We start from the raw sequence: 17,793 nt of genomic DNA on the forward strand, positions 1-17,793 counted from the left end.
AAAACCACTTCTTCAGGGGAAAAGCTTTAAAAAGAAAGCGAATGTTTTGGCAGTTCCCTATTTCCCCAAAAAGTTTAGAAATTTGAAATCTGTTAACTCTGCATTGCAGTTTGTTTGTTTTTAGAACAACAGTAAAAAGCCTCAGTATATTGTTTATTGTCTTCTTCAAAAAAACACTGACCCGTTACTTTTCTTTAATAAAGCAAGTTTTCCACTCCAGGTGTCCTTGCAAGCAATCTGGCTAGACTTTCTTCTGTACTAATGCTTTTGAAAATATCACAAACCAGTGCCATTGTTTTTGTGTCTGATAGTCAGATTTCTGTAACCAGGGCTTGATTATCTGTGTGACTTCATGGAGTTCATGAGGAATCTGGCAGATGCTTCAGAAATTTGAGAAATTCAGCTTTTAATGTAAAGGAATATGTTTCTAGACTTCATTGTTGCATATATGATCCACCCTGACCTCAGAACGTTAGGGGCACTTGCTCATGAGCTCCTGTGAACTACATTACCTCATAGTAGTGGGTCACGCTAGCAGAGGCAGACCAAGGGGCCAATTCCTACGTTAGTTTTCAGTGTCCCAAGGTGTAGAATGACTTGATCAAAATCGTCATTGGCTGTGTTATCTGATTCTTTATATGTATTCTCTGTGGCAGGTATGGGGAACCTGTAGCCCTCTAGATGTTGCTGAACAACAACTCCCATCCGCCTTAGTAAGCATGGCAATGGCTGAGGATGATGGGAGTTGTAGTTCAGTAACACCTGGAGGGCCAAAGGTTCCCCACACCTGCATTGTGGCATTAAAGGATGAGCAAGGGATATGGGTGTGTAGTGAAGCAACTTGAAAACCTCCTTACCATGCACTTCGCTGTAGCACAAAGCAAATCCACCTGCATGAAAAGTTTTGCTTCTCCGTTGGAAGAAGTGAAATCATTGTGTTGGGCTATTTCCTGAAACTGTGACTCACTTCCTATTGTATGGCTGAATGTACATACGGTGGGGGGTTGGGACAGAAATTAATATGAAATTGGCATAACTGTAGCGTTTCAGCTGAAACTAGAAATGCATTCTACAAAGAAAAGATATGGCATTTTCATATATCTATTATGGGAAATCTATTTTGGAAGAAAAACATATTGACAGTGTTTAATTCATAAAACAGATTCTTTAGATTAGGCTGCTCTTTCTTGCTTGGTGAAATCTTTGGTTTACAGATGGCAAGAGGAAAAATGCTTTAGGGCTTTTGGTGTCGGAATATTGAATATTCCTTTGCTTAAGAAGCCCTATGATGGGGCAGTTGAAGGTTGTGATTGGGCTGTTTTTTTGTATAGTCATGGGTGCTGAAATAAATGATTCTGCACCAACAAATGTTGAATTCTGCAACAAATGTAAATTTATACAAAGTATAAGCAGTTGGACTGTATTTGGCTTCTGCTAGGCCCTGGGGGTTAAAGGGCAACTGAAGCGGCAATTGAAGAGGTCTGGAAGTTCACATTTGACCATTCAGCCAGTACATGAAAACAAATCCTTTTCCTGTTGCACTCAGGTCCTGCTTGTGGGCTTTCCGTGTCCACTGTGAGAACAGGATGCCGGAATAGATGCGCCACTGGGCAGATCCAGTAGGGCTTCTTGTAGAGCACAGTGGCCAGCAGACTGGGACTTACTTCTGAGTTGACATGCATAGGATTTGGCATCTATAAAAGAATCGGGATAAAGTTTTTTGTTAAAATCGCACTATATGTGTTAATTAGCTTATAGGTGCCAGAATGACTGTGTTATTTCTAACAGCTGTTTTGTGAATGGCCACTGTTCCATGCATTCTGCACTTCATTTCTCTCTGACCTTGCTGTTTACAATCCCCGCCCCTCAAACCATGTGTATATATACCATTAACTCAGGATAACCTGTCACACAACTGATGAAGTGGACTCCAGTCCATGAAAGCTTATGCCATAATAAATGTGTCAGTCTTTCAAGTGTCACAAGGTTTGTTTCTGCTGCAACAGACTAACAGGGCTACTGCTGGAAACTGTGTAAAGCTAAACAATGCACAACATGTATGTATAATTCTCCACTGCTGTAACTCTGCCAATGAACTTTTTCAAGCTTTTCTGGCACTGTTAACCTCTCCCAACTTTACAAAGCATCTAAATGAAGAGAGTCTTGTCAGAATACATAAATCCAAGTGGAAAGTCAAGTGGCTTAAGAAGAAATGCTGAAGGCAATTTAGTTATCTGATCAGTAATGGTTTACTCATCTGGTTTGGCTGATAATTATCTGGAAGTATGGTTTCACAAGCAAGCGGAATAAATGCTCTGGCAATGTGAAATTCCAGGGCTGATGAGTGTATAAGTTTCCTTCTCTGCAGAGCAGTATTTCAGTGCAGATATTAAGTCCTTATAAAAATGTTCCTAGTGAGTGACCTGCTTATCCTTGAAGAGTAGGAATTCCATGTATATTAGATACATACCATGAGCTGGGGGACAGGGGGTCAGAGACTGCAATTAGGAACATAGGAATAGAGATGAGCTAGAATTCTGCCCAATTTGGATTTTGTACTGAATCTTCCATTAATTTGCTCATGTTCTATCGTGGATTGGATTTTACATAGAGATTTTCTACTGCTATTTTTAAAAAAACCCACCTCTAAAATATCAATATTAAGAATGATAGTTTTATTGATATTTCCTTTCATTTATTGATCTTTCAAAATACTGACATTTCTTTTCAGAATATAAATATTAATATCAATTTTATTTTGCAAGGAGGAAAAAATGGATGGGTAAAAAGCAGCTTCTAGCAGACAACGAACTCAAATCGATACCGGCTTGTTAGGTCAACGGAATGCTTTTGAACTGGCACTGGCCAGCGGTTCCCACCTCTACACAGGAAGCAACCTTATACTGAATCAGACCGTTAGTCTGTCTAGCTCAGTACTGTTTATACTGACTGGCAGTGGCCCTCCATGGTTTCAGATAGGGAGTCTTACCCAGACCTATTTGGAGATGACAGGAATTGAATTTCGTATGCAAATCAGATGCTGAGCAACGGCCCTTTTCATGAATTCATTCACTTTCATTCATTTTCATGTTTAGGATGCATTGGGATGATCACAGCCAGTGAGGTGTAGTAGACAGAAGCTAGGCTTAAACTTTGGTGTTCTGGGTTCTAATCCTTGTTCAGCCACAAATCTTGTTAGGCATGAAGATAATAACTGATCTGCCTTATAGGGTTATTGCAAGAAAAATAATGGTGGTAGTAGAGAAACAGTGTAGTGTGCTGCTTGGAGGAAGAATGCAATTTTAAAAGTTTTTCATACTATTTTTTCATGGATAGAGGCGGAGGCCAAACTATAGTGGTTAGATGCTTTATGTGTGTCTTGCAGGAATTTTGTTTTGAAATTCTTATCCTTCAAATATGAAAGAATGTATAGGATTTGTTGCTGGATGGTGGAAGATCAGGGCTTAATGTCTTGGATATCTCTTTGTTCCTCACCAGGACTAGGAAAAGTCAAATAAATTATGCAGAATATGTGGCATGCGCTCCTCCATGCTGTAGGTGTACCTCTGTTTATGTGCATGCGAAGGATCTCCATAGGGAGTCTAATGAGCTCTTGATCAGCCAGGCATACATTGCGCTGGGTGCACTGCTTAGCTGTGTGTGTGAGCGGATGGGCCATGGCCAAGATTCCTATAAAATAAGCAAACACCTGCAGCTTCATTCAATAGTTGTTATTACATGTCCATCCTTTCAAGGTGTTTAGGATGGCATACACGATTCTTCCCCTCCCTATCGTCTTCACAACAACCCTGTGAGGTAGGCTGGGCTGAGAGAAAGTGAGTGGCTCAAGGTCATCTGATGTGCCTCTGGTTGGGAAACATTTGAACCTGGGTCTTCCTGCTCCTAGTCCAATAACTGAACAACTGCACTAAATTGTCTCTCAATTTATAAATTATAGAGATAGCAGAATTCAGGTTTTGGGACAGTTGGCATAGAATTTGGGTTTTCTTTCTCCTTGTAGAACCTGTAGTTAAGAATGTGGGTGAGTGGCTCTATGCAGTTCTAGTACCCAGGCCCACTCCAGTGTTTCTGGAGCTTATTATTATTAATAAATACTTATTTTGTACCTATGCTGTGCTATATATCTCTTAGAGGAGGCAGGCTTATATTGCAACAGATAAACAGCAGCAACAATATGGGGAAGCAAGGCCAGGAATGACATAGCATGGAACTGACATGGTGCCCTCTGTGGGAGGGCCATAGCTCAGTGGTGAGAGCATCTGCCTTGCCTGCAGAAGGTCCTGAGTTCAATCCCCGGCATCTTCAGATGGAGCTGAGAGAGACCCCAGTCTGCAACCTTGGAAAGCAGCGCTGAGACAGTACTGTTCCTCTGTTGTTCAAGACAGATGCCATGCTGCAGCAGCCTTTCTAGAAAACTGTCTGATGCTCCCGGGTAACACTGAAGTGATGGTCCAAGAGATACAGGAGAGATAAGGAAGAGTGTGGAAATGGGGACTATCTCCATTGCTAAGAAGGGGCTATGATGGGACTTCCCGAGCTGGCTTTGTGATGGATTGAGATCAGGGCCCTGGATGAGAGCAAGGTGCTAGGTCAGAATGCAGGAACAAGTTGTTCAAGACCAGGGGCAGCAGAGAGCTAAAAGAAAAAGTTGCCTTAGTACTGGCTTGCTGCTACTGCCAGAGCTTTATAGTATGGCCAGGAGCAGATGCCCTCTAGATGTTGGTGGAGTACAACTCCTGTCATACTTCACCATTGGCCATGCTGGTTGGAGCTGATGGGAGTTGTAATTCAACAACATCTAGAAGGCACTACGTTGGCTATCCCTGGCCTGGAGGATCAAGAATGAAGCCCTGCTGCTTAAAGGGCCAGTGTTCTCTGGTGCAGCCATTAACTGCTTCTAGGTAGCAGGGTTTCACAATGCAGGGACTTGGTCAGTGGAAGCTCTGCAATCTTTTTAGTTGATTTACTGTTGCTTGCCTTGAGCCTGTGCAGCAGTGTGCGATGTACTCCCAAATGAACACCGTTGATCCAGGCTTCCTGAGCACTCCTACATGCTGAGATGTTATCCTGGTCAGTGGAGACTGGTGTCCTCGATGTCAGTGGGGCAGTGACTGTGCTCCAGGTTTTAGTATAAACTTTCTTGAAAGCTCGGAATAAAATCTGGAGTAGATTTACTGCCCCACTCACATCGGAGCCACCAGTGTCCACTGATCTGCACTCACATGGCTGCAGTAGTTGTGTGAATGTTGCAACCATGCGAGTCTTTCCCACCTGGTTGGCATCCTCCTGGGCTGAAAGGTAACTGACGAGTTGGAAAGCACTTATGCAATCAGTGCCATCCATGTGTTTGTACAAATCCTGCTTCATTGTGGGAGAGCTCTGAGGGGAAAGTGGCTCCAGCATGGCTTTGTGTGTGTGTGGCTTGGGGCCTTGGTTACAAGCAGTTCATCCCTATGCGGTTGTTGTATTTGCACACATCCTGCTACTGGGTAGAAGAGCATCGCAGGAAGTGGCTCCAATGTAGTTTGCAATGCATGTATTGTTTAGAAGTTTGTTTAGAAGAAGTTCAGCTCTCCCTTCCTGGCAGTGTTTTTCTCCCTGTCTCATAACACTAGATTTCGTAGACATCCAATGAAGCTGAACTTTGGGAGATTCAGGACAGACAAAACAAAGTACTTCTTCACGCAGTGCATAGTTAAACCATGGGATTCCCTCCCACAAGAGGCAGTGATGGCCACCCACTTGGATGGCTTTAGAAGAAGATGAAAAGAAAATTCATGGAGGCTAAAGATATCAGGGGTTATTAGCCAGAGTGGCCATGTTCTGCCTCCACTGTGGGGGGTTTGTGCCTCTGAATACCAGTTGCTGGGAGTCGCAAGCGGGGAGACTGCTCTTGCGCTCATGTGCTGCTTGTGGGGTTTCCATAGGCAGGTGGTTGGCCATCTGTAAGAAGAGGATGCTGGACTAGATGAGGCTTTGGCCTGATCTAGCAAGGCTCTTGTTCTTATGTTCAGCATGTAGAGCAGCCTTTCCCAACCTTTCTGCCCCCAGATGTTGATGAACCACCATTCCCATCAGCCCCATCCAGCATGGGCAATGGTCAGGAATGGTGGGAATTGTAGTCCAGCAACATCTGGGGGCACAAAGGTTGGGAAAGGCTGGTGTAGAGAGACTAGGAGAAGTCAAGGCAGGTGTCGCAGTGCAAGCTAGGCTGCTTCAAGAGTGATCGAGATGAACAGCTAGTAGGAGGTTTGCTGCATGCTGTGTCAAAACATTTCCCCTCTTTTCTCTCATACAGTCTCTGGGTGCAACTAAGCAGAAAAGCACAGATTTTTTTCATTTTGCATGAGACCAGAAAAGAGAAGCGCCGTCCACCATGTATATGTAGCCTGGCCCTGCGCCGCTTTTGCAAGAGCAGAATCCCTTTACCGGGAGCCTCTGGTTGCCAATTATGAAGCTTCTTAATTGGAACATTTCCTGAAGGAGGGAAATAAGCTCGGATTTGTGTGCTGGGGCAGCCAGGAAGCGAGTCATTAAATGCTTATGAGGAGGAGGAAGAAGAAGCTGGTGAAGAAGGAAGAGAGACATGAAGTGAGCATGGAGGAAAACTATTCTGATTATATCACCTTCTCCTTTAATCCACATGGATAGCCTAATGCTCGAGCTGCGCTTGCTGTGAGATTTAGAACAAGCATGTTAAGAGGTTTCTTGTCATGCAGCTGAAATGGAAGAACAGCAGAGAGTTACTGGAGGTGTGGGGAGGGAATTGCTGAGTGGAGTTGTTAAAGGGACTCAATGGCCTGGAAGGGGAATTTTTCTCTGTGTACCCATCCTTCAGTATTGTACAGGGCATTGTAATTTGACGTCTTCAGACATGTTACAAATCATGTACTCTTCTGGTGCACAGAGAGTTGCTTGCTAAGCGGCAACTTAAGGTTCCAGATTCTCTTGCTTCCCTGCTCCTCCCTGACCCACTCTGGGTTTATGTGCACATTTGCCTTATAATTTAGATTTGATTTGTCAGATAACCCTACAGTGCTATCAGTTGCTTTGCATAACTGATATGGTAAACTCCAAAGCATTGCTTTCAGTCTCTACTCCGTATCCCACTCTTGTCTGGGTCTACCTCACTTCATTTGAGCCAGGGCTTGGCTCTGCCATTTCTTGGGGGGGTGGAGAGCTTTCAGCATATATTTAATGTTTTCGGTCTGCAGAGCTAAATAAATGTAGGCAAGCAGGCTTTAGCCCAGGGATGGGAAAACCGTGACCCTCCAGATATTGTTGGACTGCAGCTCTAGGGATGGGGGAGAAATTCAATTCGCGTTATTATTTATTTATTTATTTATACCATTTATTGACCGCTTATATTTAAATGACCCTCCGTGGTGCAGAGTGGTAAGCGGCGGTAACACAGCCGAAGCTCTGCTCACGGCCAAAAAAAGATTAACTCTTTAGAACTGGGATGGCTAACCTGGGGCCCTCCAGATGCTGCTGTGTGGACCATTTCTTATTTTGCAATTGCAGGGCTGGCCCAAGACATTTTGCTCCAAGGCAAGGTATATACAGTACTGGCCAAGTTAGTTTGGCACATGAGACAGGAAATCCCGCAAGCGCTTTTTTCCTCTGCCTGGCAGTAAAAATACAAAAATAATAAATTAAATAAATAGCTCAGTGGTAGAGCATCTGCTTTGCAATCAGAAGGTCCCATGTTCAATCCCCGGCATCTCCAGGCAGGGCTGAGAGAAACTCCTGCCTGAAACCATGGCGAGCCACTGCCAGCCAGTGTAGACATTCAATGCTGAGCTACTGTAGATATCGTCTGACTCAGTAGAAGGCCGCTCCTATGTTGCTCTCAGTTTGTTGCCCTTCCATGGTATTCAAAATCTGCTGCTCTCTCGAACCTTGGTCAGTTGTATCAGCAGTAAAATATACCTTGTTTGTTTGAAGTTGACAATAAAATCGAAGAGGAATTCTTCAGAGCCCTTGTTTCAGAGAAGCTGTTTCTCTAGGTCTGCAACAGAGCCTAAGCAAGTGTAGCTAGAAGCAATCCTGTATTCTTTCCCTGTTTGCCACCACTTCCTTCTCCTTCTTCTGTTGCTTCCCTTGTGCCGAATTCTAGATTGTGAGCTCCTCGGGACTGGGACCTGTCCTCTGCAAAGCGCTGCGTGTGCTCATGCACCCTGCTGCATGGTGCATACGTAACAATAGCAAAACAAAGTGCTGGGGTAGAAATGTGCATTGCAACCCCTGCAAAAGTAGTGCAGGCGGGGTGGAGAGAGAGGCAGAGAGAGAAATGGCTCTTTTTTTTTTTTTATCAATTCTGGCTTCACCAGCAAACATTATAGCGCCCACCCAGCAGGAGAAAGCAACTGCAGAGAGAAAGACAGTGAGAAAGTCAGCCAGCTGGCAAACCTAATAGTGTGACGTTCCTGCTGTTCCTTCTGTGTGCATGTGTGTGTGTGTGTGTAGGCCTTGTGAGACTCCTAGATTGCTTTCCCATTAATAATTGGGTGGGACTTTTTATCCCTTTCTCCCACTCTTTTGTTCCCCTTGGCTAGTGTGCTATATTGACGTAATCTCAGGAAGTACCTCTGATTTTACTGGGGCCCCCTTGTGGGTCTTCAGATGCTTCAGAGGGGTGAGAGGAGATCCCACGGATTATGCTGATCTTGGCTGCTTTCATTTTTCTGCCATATTAACAGGTCAGCAGGTCAGTTTCTTCTGTGTGCTGCTGATGCCACATTGGAGTCCTTGCTTTGAAAGGGATCCCCAAATCCTTGACTGCCATTATTTTGCAAGACTCAGTTGCTGGTCTTTAAAGAAAACATGCTTTGTATTTTTTTTTTAAAAAAAGTACAATGAATGTAAGGGTGGTATTCAATGCTGGCCCTACTCGGAGTAGACCCATTGAAGTTAATGGGCATGTCTAACTTAGGTTCATTAATCTAATTGGGTCTATTCTGAGTAGGACTTAATTGAATATAACCCTGTTTCTGGCCTTCTGGGAAGAGATGTAGGTTGTAAGGAACGTGGCTCATAGCCACATATTCCAGTGCTCAGGAGGGATTAGATGCCTGGCTGGATAGTCATGATCATAAATTTATTAGGGAAGGACTGTAGCTCAGTGGTATAGCATCTGCTTTGCATGCACAAGATCCCAGGTTCACTGCCTGGCGCCTCCAGTAGGGCTGGGAATGTCTCCACTCTGAAACCCTGGAAAGCTGCTGTCAGTTAGCGTAGACAATTCTGAGCTAATTGGACCAGTGGTCTGACTCTGTATAAAGCAACTTTTTGTGTTTGTATGTTTTAGTAGATCCAACTGGAGATTAGGTTAATTTACTGCAGCCTTCCCCAGACTGGTGCCCTCCAGATGTTTTGGGCTATGGCTCTTACTATTCCTAGCCCTTGGCCATGCTTTTGGCTCAGCACTTGGAAAAGTAATTTACAAATCTGCCTTCCATTTTAGTGCAAAAATTGGTTTCCTGGTGTGTTCTGAGCTCAATTCAAGGCGCCAGTTTTTACCTGTAAAGCTCTAAGTAGCTTACACCTAGGAGATGGCCAATTTCCTTACAACTGTCTGCCTTAGCAGCTGAGAGTATGAAAACATATCAGCTGGGTACCATGTTCAATAAGCAAAAGACATAGAGAACAGCATCCTTGGTGATCGTCTCACAACTGTGGGATCTCCTCCATTGCTCAATATAGTTTTAAGTGTCATTGAGAAGCCTTGCAAGCTGTTGTGCTTGGGATGGCTTTAGGAGTCTGGGTGAAGTTTGAATGGTGGTGATTCTCCTGTCTGTGACAATTATGTGGTGCAAGTTCACCACCCCTTATAATAGCCACCTCCGGTGTTGAGTGCCAACAGGATTGGAGGCGAAGCAGGGCTACTGAGATATAAAGGAAATTGTTAGAGTGCTTGGGAAAGCCCTGAAGTCTGCTGAAGTACAAAAAAACCCAAACACTGAAGTGCCAGCCCTTCCACAAAACAAGCAGTTCAATGAGAATTGAGTATATCCAGTAACTACCGAATGTTGTCATATTGTCATGTTTGAAAAGAAAAATGAATGGACTATCCCAGAGGAGGGCATGGAACAGAAACAGTGCTAGGAGGGGAATAGATACTGCAGCATTTTGTTGCATGCCCAACTTGTTTTGTTCTATTTTAATGGGAGTCCTAATATATATGTTTACATATATATGTATGTGTGTGTGTTTATATCTTTATGTATTTTACTGCTGTGCTGTTCTTTCTCTGAGGATCTCAGAGCAGCTTATGTGATCTCAGGAGGTCTCCCATCCAGGCAGCTTCCAGGGTCAGACCTGCTTAGCTTCACAGAAGCAGAACGATGTCTATGCACCCTCAGACCATGCTCTGGGCCATTTGCTCTTGTTATGACCTGCTCTGCCCTTTTGGGATGCCACAAGGCTATACTTTCCATTATACAAAAATGAATGATAACGTCTGAATCATCCTAATCAACTATTTCTTGTACTGCAAAGTACTTTGCCACAATTCATCATATTATGCAACTCTTCTGCCACTGGTTTGTATCCCATTAATACCCAGCAGAATTTTGCATAATGTGTTCATAGTAACAAACAGAAAAATAATAACATCTGCATGAGTATATTACTGGCTTTCCCCCCACTGATGTGCTTGCCAGTCGTTGAATCATTGTGTATAGCGACAGAGCTGTTAATGTAATTTGTATGTGTGCTGTTTTGTTTTGTTGTTGTACTGACACAGGATTGTGCAGGGTAAATTTTGCAGTGAGTGCACATGAAGTTGGCAAGCACAGCAGGGATGAGCTGAGTGCTGGGCTTATCATCTTTCTAGTGCAATGAAAGGAGTTAAGATTTTCTTTAAATAAGACTTGTGCATAGAGTGTTGGAATAGCGATGGGTGAGAAGTCTGCTGAATTTGGATTTAGCACCAGATTTTTCAATAGTCTGCATATTCTCCATCTTTGCAGAGCAATCCTGTTTTCTCTTTGCTCCGAATGTCAGTGGCTTTCCCCTGACACCATTTCCCACCCCTTGGAATATTCCCGCAGATGTATTGCTCTTTTACTGATTTTACTCACAGCACAGCAGTATAGCGCACTCTCTCTCTCTCTCTCTCTCTCCTCCCCCCCTCCCCCCCACTCAAATAATCCAAACTCCCAGGTGGGAGGAAGCAAGCTAAGTCTCATGCATGTTGACTGTAGGTTTGCCGAGGTGAAGGTGGGGGGGGCATTGAAAGCTGCTTTCCTCTTTTCCTTTCCAAAAGGAGAACAGCCAGTCTCTGTTTGGTAACGTGAAAATTGACCAGCCTCAGTCATAGCAGAGGAGACAGCAGAACTGCTTTCCGTTTCTTTATCAAATTTTTCTTTCCAATTTTCAATATTTTCTTTCAAACTATTGAGATTTCCATTCTAATATTGATATCAATATTTTTGGAGGGTGGAAAAATTGGACAAGTGAAAGCAGCGGATAGTGGACAAAGAATGAACTCAAATCAATACTGCCTGTTAGGTTGACTGAATGCTTTCTAAGCAGGACCAGCTAAAGGATTCCATGCCTGCTCTTGGGGTAGAATTTAATGGTAGTCAGCTATAGTACTGTGTTAAAACATTTGTTATCACTGCACTCTAAATCTTTTACTGTAAATCTAAATGTCACAGCTACGTTGAATCCCCCGATGTTGTGTACATCTTAAGATTTTTTTTAAAAAAATAGCTGCTAGGCCTCATGATTGTGTGGAAATTCAGAATATAATACAATAACACTAGTTGCAATCTGCTGCTCTTGCAGAGGTTCTAGTGTGCCTTTAGATGTTGCTTCATCCACAAAGGTCCTTCCCTGTTAATTTCAAAGCCTCGGAAGGCAGACTTGAAGCTTGAGAGCTGTATTTTGCCTTACTTTTTAGAACCTTGCCACTGGGAGCAGGTGCAAAACAGTGAACTTGGCATTTAAAAATTCTGAGCTCAGGAATTTGTTCTGAGTATCTGAAGGAAGCTCATAGACCTTCCACAGGAAAGATCCATCCCTGGTTCCCCCACCCCCTCTCCAGCCTAATTGGGGGAGGAAGTAATTTTGTTGTTGCCCTTGTTAGACATTTGGGAGCCAGAAATACTTGCCAACCTACTTTGCATCAACCAGAAACGTACCAGTAGATCCTGATCTACTTTATGCTCATCCCTGTTTTCAAGCATTTGTCTGCAATTGGCAGATTGGGACCCACTAGCAGTTGCAGCTTGACCTGAGTGGGTACAATAGCAGCACTACCACTGTGGAAATATATGATTAAAAAACCCACAGATCCTTCCATCTCTAGCTGAAAATCACCCCCATCCAAAATGTATTGTTTAGCCTGGGAAGCAAGCTGTCTGCTGTTGCATCCTTATATTTAAGCACTAGCCTGGCATATAAGAAATGGCATATAAGCGAGTAAGCAGGGTGGAGGGATGGTACTCTCCCTCGTCTGTGCCCAGCATAGAAATGAAGTGGCCTCCCAGGGGAGGAAAGCCCCCTTTTCCGTACCCAACATAAAAAAGCAGAACTTTGCTGCAGGAGGTATGGGGCTGTCTGGAACACATACTGTGACTCATACTGAGTCAGATCATTGGGTTCATCTAGCTCAGTATTGTCTATACGGACAGGCATTGGCTCTCTGGGATTTCAGAGAGGGGACATTCCCAGCCCCAGCTGGAGATGCCGTATTAGGAATGTAGGAAGCTGCCTTATACAGAGTCAGGCCATTAGTCCACCTCGCTCAATATTGTCTGCACTGACTGGCAACAGCTGTCCAGGATTTCAGGCAGGGGACGTTCCCAGCCCTACCTGGAGATGCCAGGGATTCAGCCTGGGTCCTCCTGCATGCAGAGCAGATGCCATACCGCTGATCTGTGACCTTTGCCCAGCCAAAGGGAGTTTAGATTTATAGGCTGCCTTACACAAGGGCTCAGAGTGTGTCTCAGCCCCAGCTGGGACCTCCTGCATGCAAACTATGTGCTATACTGGTGAGCTACGATTTTCCCCCTCTGTCCTTCCTGTGACAGCCACCAGTAGGCTAGTCATTTTTTTTTTTTGCAGGCTAGGAACTTTTGTGGGCTTATTTACAAGGCTGTACTCTTGGCACTAACAACAGCCTCCCTCCTGGATCAAATGGGATCTTTGAAAGGAACGGTTTTGTTGGAACTATGGCATGGGGATTAAAAAAAATCCCTTCTGGTTTAGCATGGTTCCACTCCTTATCTGACCTACCTCTCACTTTCTCCAGGACAATCTGCCATTTTAGCAAAAGAAACGGTCACATAAATGTGACCATGCATTTGATAAAATATGTAGTTCCCCCCCCCCCTTCAGTCGCCTCCCTGGTTTTGGAGCTTTCACCTGAAATTGACCAAATCCTTTCAAGCATATATGTGCAACCAGAGGGACTACAAACGTGATTTCTGTAAGATGAAAAGGGGGAAACAAGTCAAGCTTCTCATGAAGCTCAGGGAAAGGACCTTTGTTCAATGGTGGAGCACCTGGTTTGTCCTCAGAAGGTGCCAGATTCGATCCCCTGACACCTCCAGTTTGAAGGATGAAGTAGCAGTGATGGAAAGGATTCCTTGCCTAAGAAACTGGAGAGCTTCCTCTAGTCAGAATGGATGGTACTTGGCTAGATCAACAAATCATCTAAGCCGGTATAAGGCAACTTCTTATGCATCTCAATTCTGCACCCAGTGCTGCATAGGTCCATGTATGTATGTATATGTTTTCTGCACTGTATGTTCATGTACATTTTCCATGGAATCACAGTACCTATACAGCCCTGAATGTTTCATTTTTTTAAAAGAAAAGGGCATCTAAAAAGGCACAGCATATTCTAAATGTGCCCAAATGTGTACATTGGTATTGTGACGAGTCAATGCTGTGGTCAGCATTGAACTTTTCCTATATTGATTTGTTCAGTAAACTCTTACGGTTACCATCCTGTGCATTGTTATAGTTTAGAAGAATCTGAGATGCCTAACTGTCTGCAAAGTTGCAGTTAGTATATATGTTTAGTATGAGCCTCTTCCCCCACCCCAATGAATCTAATATGGAAGGTGTACAATTATGAAGACTGCTATGATAAATGAAATCTTCCTATAGTTTTTAAGATAATGACGTTCTGAGTATTCTACATGTGCCTCAGATATTGATAAAGAGCTGTTCATCTAGGAATAACTCCCAACAGTGTCCCTTTTTTAAAATTAGGAAACAACTCCCTTGATGCATTTATGGTTTTCATTGATTTAAATTGATCTGAAAATATATTCGGAAGTTGTGTGGTGGTGATGGGGGTGGTGGAGATCCAGCTGTTCTGACTGCCTGCCCAGAATCCTGAACCTGTGTGCCATTTTGAGGGAGGAATAGATGCCAGGAGAGTTACAATTTATGGTAGCAGTAGCTGCCAAGATCTTTTTCACTGCATGCTAGGACTAAGCGAAATCAAATGATGCTATGAGATGAATAGATGCTTAGCATATTTTGCCAATTGTCAGTGTATAGTGTGTGTTGATCAAAAAGTTACCCTTCCTGGACACATTATTTTATTTCTGGCCCTCCCACCCCTGGTTATGAATTGGGAATGGGTTCAAAAAGGAGGGTTGCAAACCTTTTCCTAAAGCCCATTCCTGCTAGAACACGGGTGGAAAATGGAAATGGACTGCCTTCAAGTCGATCCCGACTTATGGCTACCCTCTGAATAGGGATTTCATGTTAAGCGGTATTCAGAGGTGGTTTACCACTGCCTCCCTCTGAGACTAGTCCTCCCCAGCTGGCTAGGGCCTGCTCAGCTTGCCACAGCTGCACAAGCCAGCCCCTTCCTTGTCCGCAGCTGCCAGCTGGGCAGCAACTGGGCTCCTTGGGACTCTGCAGCTTGCCCACGGCTGCACAGGTGGCAGGGCACGTAACCCCTGAGCCACTCACTGTGGGGGTGATCTTTAGCTGTCACTTGACACCCAGGAGACACAAGTGGGGATTTGAACTCACAGACTCTGGACTCCCAGCCAGGCTCTCCTCCCCACTGTGCTATACCAGCTGTGTAGAACAGGGGTAGGGGACCTTTTCTGGCTTTATAGGCCACATCCTTACCAGGATTGGGTTAGCAAGTCAAATTTGACAGGTGAGAGGGGAGAGGTTTATATCCCAGTGTCAGCACCTTGGACAGCTCCTTGAAAGTTCCAACTAAGACCTGGAGCCACCAGCCGCCACTGCAGGATAAATGCCATATTAGGAACATAGGAAGCTGCCTTATACAGAATCAGACCATTAATCCATCTAGCTCTACACTGACTGTCAGCAGCTCTCCAGGATTTCAGGCAAGGGACATTCCCAGCCGTACCTGGAGATGCCAGGGATTGAGCCTGGGACCTCCTGCGTGCAGAGCAGATGCCACGTCACTGAGCTGTGGCCTTTGCCCAGCCAAAGGGAGTTTAGATTTATAGGCTGCCTAACACAAGGGCTCAGTGTGTGTTACATTACCATTCATATTTCCAAATGCTACATTTTAAGCATCTGAAGAAGGAAACCAATATTGGAACATATGAAGCTGCCTTATACTGAGCCAGACTACTGGTCTGTCTAGCTCAGTATTGTCTACTCTGACTGGCAGCAGTTATCCAGGGTTTCAGGAAGGGTCTCCTACCTGGAGATGCCTGGGACCTCCTGCATGCAAAGCAGATTCCATCAGGGCTGTGGAGTCGGTACGTGAAACCTTTGACTTCGACTCCTCTATTTTTCTACTGTCCGACTCTGGCTCCTTCATAAATGGCAAATGTATATTAATTTATTAATAGTAATATTTAATATTAATATTAAAATATTAATTTTATTTTGAAGTTGGAGTTGGTACATTTCCACCGACTCCGACTCCACCCAAAATTGCTTCCGACTCCACCACTCCGACTCGGACTCCATAGCCCTGGATTCCATACCACTTAGCTATGGTCCTTCCCACAGTCATGGGATCTCTCAGTTCAGGTGTGTGCTTCTGATGGTGAGAGGACTGACTCCACACAAGACTGAGATCTCCTCCGTATCTTTCTTTCTAGATGACAGTCCTGGGGAGAATTTACAGTCTGAAGAGGTACTCTGTACCTCTAACGGTGGTGCTAACTCTAACTTGTTGTATAATCTTGCTGTCGATAGAAAAACGACAGACAAAAGGATGTGGTTGGAATCCAGGGAGAGAAATGGCACACTTAAAAATGGCAAGAAAGGAGATAAAGACTGAGCGAGATAAAACCTTGCCAAACAGATCTGGTTGCCATAGTTGCTAAGCCTTGTTCCAGATGTGCTAAATAATAATTCACTTGTGAACTTAGCCTTGCTGTCCAAACACACTGAAGAAACCAAACTGTTCTTTCAAGTACAGCCTGCTACGAATTCTGCAAAGCTGGAAAAAAAAGTTTTAAGGCAATAAGAAATGCTGTAAATTAGAGGCCATGTAGGGATTTGAACTCGAATCTTCTAGCTCCACATCTGAGATTCCAGTATGCCATGCTGGTTCTTGATTGCAAAGCTGTGTTTGGTTTTGCCCTACGGCTTTTTTTACTGGGGTATGGTTGGCTATCTGGAAACTTGACAAAGACAAAGCAAGCCCTATATTTGGTGCAAACCACAGGAAATAAAAGAGATGACATCAGTCCTTTTGATCTCTCTATGCTGTTCTATCAAGGAAGTTTACAATCATGCTTAGGTTTACAATATGTTGTAGGAGTTCTTTGCTGTTGGGGGATGGCCTCTTATAGCAATTATTTTAACATTACTTCTGTTATGCTATTTTATTTTAACAAGTATATTTTTGTTGTTATCTGGCAAGTGCCCGGGATGGAATTTTAGTGTGTATTCATATTTTATATGCCAAAAATGTAACATTTGTTTTCTCCTCAAAAAGGCAGACAATTCCTCTCAGATCCCTGTAAACCTCGTGCCCCATTGACTCTATAGTCCTAAATAAGCCTTTTCCTCAGGCCTCAAGCTCTTCTGCCTCTCCTTCCCTGAGTTTCACCTATATCATTCCATTGTTTACTTTGCCTCTTTCTTTCAGCTGTCTTGACCCCCTCTGGCTCCCTATCTTCTAGGATCCCTGTAAACAGGTTTCCAGTTCCTGCCCTTGCATAGGGCCTGTGTATGATTTTAACCCTCAGCCAACCTAACAAATATCACTTGTCACAGAAGATGTGCTGTTTCAACATTTTGTTGCTGGCAGTTTTATTCCCCGAGCTGTTGATAAATTTGTGGACATTCCGTAGCAGCATTATAGTTCATCCAATCTGTCCTAGAGCCAGAAGTGCAAAAGGGATAGAGTTAGTATGTTTTAATTTGCAGAGTGTATTGCAGCCTGCATTCATTTTGAGTGTGGCTTAAAACTCATCCATCCCTTCCTCCTTGATCCCAATAGAAGTCCAAGTTTCTTTCAATGGGATCCTATTGCCTCTCTGAGACATTATTTACTAGAATGTATGAAAGGTGTGAAAGAACTGAAGATAGCCTAAACTCCACTGAGACTCCTGTGAATACATTTAAATAAGCAACCAGGAAAACCTCAGGAAAACCTCAGCAAACCATGTGGGAATTTGTGTATATCTCTGTTAACTGTGTGTGTCTTTGCAAAGGAAATTGAAATACAAAAACACAGAGAGATGGTGTAATTGTGATTTGTACCAAGCTTGCTATTGTTGCAACAGGAATTACTGGCAAGGAGAGTGAAGTAATAGACTTAAAAATTAAAGTGCTTATATTCTGAAACTTCCC

At 43.8% G+C, this 17,793-nt stretch overlaps 1 protein-coding gene across 2 annotated transcripts in view; it reads left to right on the forward strand.

Moving 5' to 3' along the window:
* ANTXR2 (ANTXR cell adhesion molecule 2) overlaps window positions 1-17,793 on the forward strand; it is a 163,606-nt gene that overhangs the window by 34,423 nt on the left and 111,390 nt on the right. The window lies entirely within an intron of this gene.

This window comes from Rhineura floridana, chromosome 9, assembly GCF_030035675.1.
Source record: "Rhineura floridana isolate rRhiFlo1 chromosome 9, rRhiFlo1.hap2, whole genome shotgun sequence".
NCBI classification, from domain to species: domain Eukaryota; kingdom Metazoa; phylum Chordata; class Lepidosauria; order Squamata; family Rhineuridae; genus Rhineura; species Rhineura floridana.